Genomic DNA, 8,205 nt, shown 5'->3' on the forward strand with positions numbered 1-8,205 from the left:
CCTGCTGGGCTCCGGCGATCCTTTCGCCTCAGCCTTCCAAGTAACCGGAATTACAGGCACGCACTACCACGCCCGGCTGATTTTTTGGTTTATTGTAGAGATGAGGTCTCTCCTGAACCCGCGGGCTCAGGCAATCCACTCACCTCAGCCTCCCAAAGCTGCGGGATTACAGGCTGAGCCACCGAACCCGGCTTCATACTATTTCTTTAATGGAAAGTCAGAGAAAATATGGACTTTCATTCCCAACGAGGCTGAAGTTGGTAAGACACAAAACAGTTTGGCTCAGATTCAAATTCTGTCTACAAAGAGAAGAAATAATCTAAGCCCTTTCTAACCTTTCCAGGAGGAGTAATGGTTTAAAGCAAGGCATTTAACCACAGTTCTTTGATATTGTTTAGGAGAGTTCAGTAAGGAATAAACTCTTGATTTTGTTTGATTGAAAAAAATAACAAGCTGAAACATGTTGGACCCAGATTGTTTAGAGGAACTCTGAAAACACATGATCACATGTCAAACTTTATAAAACAATAAATTACAGACATGTTATTCCTTGAACAACAAATCATTAAAGATTTAGTGTATAATCATTTTTAGTGAGGTAATTTTACCTATCTCATGTTGTTGATTTGAAGATTAAATTCAGTAAGTTGCATGAAAATATTTCAGTTCTATAAAAATCTTTGTGTTATTTTCTATTATTATTTTCTTCTTGCTATATACTATTTTATTATATTGTTCACATTTCACAGTGCTTTTTGATTCACTGTTTTGGAATCCAGATATTGTTCAATCACTCAATGGAATGAATGGCCTTTTTTTGTGAAGTTTGGGAATGAAACCATACATACTGCTCAACACCCATCACATTATAATATATTCAGCAACTAAGTTACTTATGCATTCCTCCCTTAAATTTTGTTGAAAATCTACTATCAGTCAAATGCTTTACTTCAGTTTTTGGCAATGATTTCCCAGATTTCTAAGATTTTTGGCTTTGTGGTTCATATCTAGTTTCTGTAGCTAACCCTGTTCCTCCGCATCACTTTTTTTCTCCTCTTCCTTATGTGTTTCCTCTTCCCTTTACTTCTTCAATACTCTTTCAACATGTAAGGATTATTCTTAGCTCACAAAATGAACTTATAGGTCATACAAAATGATCTGTGGTCATATCATTGGCAATCCCTTACCTAACAACTTGAGTAAATCAGTTCTTTGAATCAATAACTCTTTCCAATCTTGTCCTTACTCTCCTGCAGTATGTAATCACCATGGCATCCAAAGAGCATTTGCCAAAACATAAAGTCAGATCATTTCATTCAAACCCCTCAATGGTTTATGATAAGAAAAAGCCAAGGTCTCAAAACGCCTTTAAAGCCCTGAGAATCTCAGTCCTTCATTTGCTATCTGATTTTATTTTCTTCTACTTTCCACAGTAAGCCATCTTTTTCCCAACACACTAATGTCCTTTCTGTTCCCTGAGTACACTATGGATGTACTATGGATGTTATTGCCTCACGACCTTCCCATCTGGCAATTCCCTCTACCAGGTATACTCTTTCCCCAGAAATGCACATTGTTGTTTTTGAGAACCTTTTCATATTCCTTTTTAAATTTCACCTTAACTATGATTGCAAAGTTCAACCTCCCCCCACCAGTAAACAATCGTCATCCCCCTTCCCTACATTCCATTTCTCTGTAGTATTTACCCTACATAGTTTTATTTTACTCATTCACTTAATTTGTATTTATATGTTTATATTTGTATTTATATTTTTGCTAATTTTTTTCACCTATATTCCCTACTAGAGAAGATATTTTCTTTATTGTTCACTGCCATATTCTCTAAACATACCTGTAAATCATATAGAAGAACAGAACCTGGCATTTGTAGGAAATCATTGTCTTATTGAATGTAGAGAAAAAGATATGATTGTGAAACGTACATCCACAATTTATGTTGATGTACCTAATCAAGTTATCTATAGTCACAAAACCTCAGTTTCCTCTCTTGTGTAATAGACTTACTAAGGTTCTCATCTCAAAAACTCAGAAGAGCCAAATGAAATTAAGGTGATATGCAACATGTAGCTATTATTCAGCACAAACTAAGCAGGAATACAGTTTTAGAGATGTGTAGAAAAATATAGTAAACATGATAACATTCAGAACCAGAAGTGAATTCAGTCATTATATAAATAGAATACGAAACCTTGAACACCCAGGGACTAGGACATATGAATGACAAAAACATAAGTTTACAAAGAAGTTGTATTTATTTTATCTATTTGCCTACATAAGTCCAAGATGATGATGTTATCAGGACAGTGGCATTATATCACAGATGAGCAGTACCTACTGTGTTGCAATCACAAAATACTCTAGGTGGTGGTGATTTCAAAATTCTCAGGATCTCAAAAATGGCAGAAACAACAATACCCAAAAGATGAAGGGGAGGAAATGGAAATAGAGCCAGGCACTATAGCTCATACCTGTAATCCAGCAGTTTGGGAGATTTAGATAGGTTGATTTCTGGAGGCAAACAGTTCAAGACCAGGCTAATCAACCAAGTGAGACCCCCAACTCTATAATACAAAGAAAAATTAGCCAGACAGGGCGGTGGGTGTCTATAGTCCCACTACTTGAGAGGCTGAGGCAGGAGGATCACTTGAGCCCCGGAGTTTGAGACTATAGTGAACCATGATTATGCCATTGCACTCCAGCCTGCACAACAAAGTGAAACCCTGTCTCAAAAAATAAGAAACAAAGAAAAAGACTTTATGTATATATACATGAATAACATAATACATCACTGACAATGAGAAACATATAATGGTAAGAGGGTCAATTCCTCAAGAAGACTAATTTAAGGATAAACAGGTAAGAGAATCAGTGCCATGGGAATTAAACAAAGATTTGCAAAAAGAAAAATAAGTTTATTATCCACCTTCCACAACACATGAGGCCAATGCTCACCAGCAAACATGGCATATGCTTTAAACAGAGAGGGCTTTACAAGTTTTTATAAGGAAGGAAGGCTAATAAAAATCTTCAGCAACTGCATTCTTGGGTGTTGATAACACCAATGTTGCTTTCTTGGCCTTTGTCAAGGCAAGTAGTCCTGTGATTCTATTGGTGGACTGGTGGGCAGTCACAGGAGGCTGATTACAATAGGTGGGGTTAGCTTGGCCTTGCATTTCTGGGAAACAGATTCTTAGAATGAAAGAGAAATTAGTACCAAATACACATACAAGTTACAAAACAATTATCAATAGTTATTGTTCATTAACTGGGTTTGTCCTTGACTAATGATTATAGGGCAGGGTGTATGTGGAGCACAGTAAGTAACAAGAAAAGGATGTGAAAAGAAAAAAAAAACTCAGTTAAAGTGGTTGCTTTCCAAAAATCATCTCAAATGGATTAAAGAACTAAACATAGAACCGCAAACTAGAGGAATCTTAGAAAACATAAGAGACACACTTATGGATGTTGGAATAGGCAACCAATTCCTTGTCAGAATTCCAGATGCCCATGCCATAAGAGATAAAATAGACAAGTGGGAACTCATCAAACTGAAAAGTTTCTGCAAAGCAAAAAAAAAAAAAATCAAGAGAATGGGGAGACAGCCTATAGAATGGGAAAAAATATTTGGCAACTGTATATCTTACAAGGCCTAACATCTAGGATCTACAAGGAACTCAAATGTGCCAAAAGGAAAAAAAAACATTAAAAAATGGGCAGAATACATGAATAGACTCTTCTCAAAAGAAGATATATGAGCAGCCAAGAGAAACATGAAAAAATGTTCAGTCTCACTAATCATCAGAGAAATGCAAATCAAAATTGAGATATCATCTAATTCCAGTAAGAATGGCCACCATTAATAAAACAAAAAACAACAGATTCTGGCCGAGAAAAGGGAATGCTTCCATACTGTTGGTAGGAGTGTAAACTAGTACAACATCAGTGAAAAGGAGTGTGGTCATTCCTAAAAGCTCTAAAAATGGACCTTCCATGCAATCCAGCAATCCCCCTTCTGAGAATATACCCAGAGGAATTAAAATCATTCTATTAAAAAGATATCTGCACACACCTGTTTATTGCAGCATTATTCACATAGGAAAAACATGGAAGCAATGGTGCTGCCCATTGAAGTGAACTGGATTAAAATAATGTGGAACATAACATGATGGACTATTATGCAACCATAAAGAAAGACAAGATTGTGAACCTCGCAGCAACCTTGATGGATTTAAAGTCTATAATACTCAGTGATCTATCACAGAAACAAAGGACTGAGTACCACATGTTGTCACTCATAAGCAGACCCTGATCATTTATCATAATAATATAAGAAAGGGATCAGCAGTAGCAGGATACTGCTGGGGTAGGGTGGGGATACAACATCAATAAAGGGTACCTGATCTCAAACCAGGCAAAGTGGAGACCAAAGGAAGGCCCAAACCTTGCCTGTACGATGACCACTTATCTACCTAATCCTGAATTGTTACCCAAAATATTTTTTAAAATATGGCTGCTTTCAAATGTCTGCCTTGTCAAGTACTTTGCCTTCTATTCTTTGTTTGCTAAGAACTTGAATCCAGAATCGTAATCAGTTCTGAATTTGAACAAATGATTTTTCTGTATCTAGGACTGTGTCAATCTTCCTTAATTCTCAGTGTCATAAAGAGTTAAATTTTTTCAATACTTCCAAGATGTCAGTTCTGTGTCTTTTAGCTTATAAAGTTTCTATTAAAAATATGGAAATTGAAATTAACAATATAATGGCAGGGAAACTCCTTAAAATTTAAGAATGTGATGGAAATTTCTATGGCCACTACTCCTCAAAATTGAATTGAGCCCTACATCCATTACAACATAAACAAAAAAATATAAACCGGGCTTGGTGGCTCAGCCTGTAATCCCACACTTTGGGAGGCCGAGGTGAGTGAATTGCCAGAGACCATGGGTTCGAGACCCGCCTGGGCAATTTGGCAAGACCTCATCTCTACAATAAATCAAAAAATCAGCCGGGCATGGTAACGCACGCCTGTAATTCCGGCTACTTGGAAGGCTGAGGCGGAAGGATCGCCGGAGCCCAGCAGGTCGAGGCTGCGGTAGCCAGGAGCGGCCACTGAACTCCAGTCTGGACGACAGAGTGAGACTCCAACTCAAAAAAAAAAAAAAAAAGTTCTGCTGAAAATGACATCATTTTGGAAAACAAAATATTATGCAACACTCAGATATAACTCTAAGAATAAATGTCTGTGTACATCAAAGGCCTTCAGTCATGAGAATACCCTGGACCACAAGAGCAAACAATGCGGTCTCAATGATCACACACTGGGGAGAATAGGGCTAATGTTCCATACGTCATTCACAGTTACAGTCTGTTGACTGTCCTCCTGGACTAGTGACTCTGCTGTGTTGCATTTCAGCCTCTCTGCATTAGTTTCATACTGCCGTTTCCTTCTTCATCCCACAAAAACTATCTGAAGAAGGATTAGATTGCATTTATTATTATCTAAAGGGAATGTGCTTATTGATCACAGGTTTCTAAGAGAAAGAATAATAATGATCACTAACATTTAATAATTTCTTTTTCTTCTTCTTCTTCTTCTTTTTTTTTTTTTCTTGCCCAGAGCTGCTTTTGCTTTTATTGTTCCCTAAAAAGTCCATTTTCCTGTAAAGACAATCATTTAGCTGAGACACACACCAGGTTTTTTCAAAGTGCCTAAATGCATACAATTCCCATGACTTCAGATGAGAATTATAAGGCACCAAAAAAATGCATCCACTTCAATACTCAGGGTCATCACATTCTGCAGAGTTCTTGGTTTCTGGGACAGGGAAAGAATTTTGCTAGGAAATAGTTAAATTAAAATCCAGGCAAATGGACTCTCAATCTTCATCTTCAACTTCTGAATTTTTTAACACATTGCAAAGATTTTGTATTCTAGTCTAATTATGCTTTGTAAAAATTTGTTTGAATAATTCCTAAATAAAATTAATTCACAAATTTTCTAATCTACTCTATGTTTTTCTCCGTTTTCTCTGTCTTCCTTCTTCCCACAAGTTCCCAAGGACAATCCCTTAAAAAACTGTTAGCTCTAGCTTTGACTGGAGGTAAATTTATCCCAATAATCCTCAGGTCTGTGGATGTCCAGAGTGTAAATCTGGAGAGCCACTTGGGCACCCACAGCGCCCTACACGGCATAGTAGGGGCCGATCTGGCCGCTGTTCACACCCACCAGGTCCGGGGCTCCCCAGTCACCGCTGGGAAGTCGCCCAGCCAGAGCTTGGTGTCCTCCCCAAATCGCAGCACCGGGGACTTCAGGCCGATCACAGCGTCGTCTCTTTTGTCCTGATGGGCATACACAGTGCCATAAATGAGTGTCCACATGACTCCAGAAAATAAAGAGGCAAACGGATGGCTCACAGGAATCCTTGATGGCAGACCAGCCAAGTAACGCGTCCCACTTAAACGTCAACCCAGGACTAATTGAGGCCACTCTGTCTCTCTTTTCATTGTTGTGTAGGTGTAGACAAGTAGTAAGGATGCTGCTCTCAGAGCTAGAATGGAGCAATTCAGACACAGGAGAACACCTGCAGCCAAGGTCAGCTTCCTCCGAGAAAAACTAAGGACCAAAGAGTTGAAAAGTCTCAAGTGGCTTTGAGCGATTTGCTGTTCTCCAGTTCCTTTCATCAGAGTGCGGGTCCCACAAGTCACTGAGTACAACCTGCTGCACGCTAGAACGCCAGAACGCTCCTGCCAAAAAGGGACAGCATGCACCAGGCTGGAAATCAACCTGGCTCCACTGCCAAACCAGGGCTCCAGGTGAACGGTAGGTCCAACAGCCAGGTTCCGACGGGCTTCTCCAGCCGCGTGAGGCGCAGGGAGGGCTGCAGGGCGCCGCGGCTCTGAAGCCAGCCTGGCCGCACATGCTGAGCCGGCGCTGGCGTGCCCCGGAGTGGGCGGGGGGCGCTGATCCTCCCCGCGAGGTGCCAGGGCAAGAGGCGGTCCCGCGGTCCCCGAAGCCACGCCCGCGCCGCACCTGGCGTTGTGCGAGAACAGCAGCAGCACCACAGCCCCCGCGCACCACCTGGCGCTGTGCGGCCTGACCCATTACTCCATTCTTACTAGGATCAAGCTGCTTTCCAGATCACCGTATATAAACCTAGGAGCCACTATAGAAAATCAGTATAGCCAGTATACTTATAAGTGAGAAAAAGACATTATTATAACACAGGGGATGTGGCCCACTCTCGCTGCTTCTTCAGTCTTTCATTCTTGTCACGTATAGTGAAAAATCACTCCAAGCATTCTTGAGATATTTTCCTACCCTTATAATAAAAATTATTCTTATTGTTCATGTCTTCTAACATTTCTTAGCTGACTACCACAGAATTTTCTGCTACTGTCTCTACTTTTAATAATTTAAAAACATCCATTTTCCCAGGACTAATTTCCGCAGCCTGCCATGCAATCTTACCTCCACCCTGCTATGCTTCTCTTTTCAACTAAATCCCCTACTTATCCACAGGGTAAATTCATAGAACCATAGAGACTAAAGGTGCCAGAACAGTGGCTAAGAGCTTGGCCAAATTTCCCTGAAACTTGTTCTATCACATTTTAGCTTACGGATCTTGAACAAACTTCTGTCGGTGTTTGGTCGGATTTCTTTAAAAATGGCAATATTAATAGTGCTTGGACAGCAGGGCTTCTCACAAAATTAATTCACAAATTGATCACCTAAAAATCTTGTTCAGATGCTAAGCTCCTTAACTCTGTGTAGTATAGAGCCCAATCATCTGCATTTTTTTTTTTTTTTTGAGTTGGAGTCTCTCTCGCCCAGACTGCAGCGCAATGGCCGCTCCCGGCCACCGCAGCCTCTACCTGCTTGCCTGGGCTCCGGTCCGCCTCAGCCTTCCAAGTAGCCAGAATTACAGGCATGCGCTACCACGCCCGGTTGATTTTTTGATTTATTGTGGAGATGAGGTCTCGGTGCCCAGGCGGGTCTCGAACCCGCGGGCTCAGGCAATCCACTCACCTCAGCATCCCAAAGTTGCGGGATTACAGGCTGAGCCACCGAGCCATCTACATTTTAAACAGTGTTCTGGTGATGCTTGATAAAAGTCGCTGATTAGTGTCCCCTAAGATGCACCATGGGGTTACTGTGAAGACTAAAGAAATTCATCTATGTAAAA

The sequence above is a fragment of the Carlito syrichta genome, unplaced genomic scaffold (assembly GCF_000164805.1).
Source record: "Carlito syrichta isolate Samal-C Ts95f unplaced genomic scaffold, Tarsius_syrichta-2.0.1 Scaffold313204, whole genome shotgun sequence".
Classification (NCBI taxonomy): domain Eukaryota; kingdom Metazoa; phylum Chordata; class Mammalia; order Primates; family Tarsiidae; genus Carlito; species Carlito syrichta.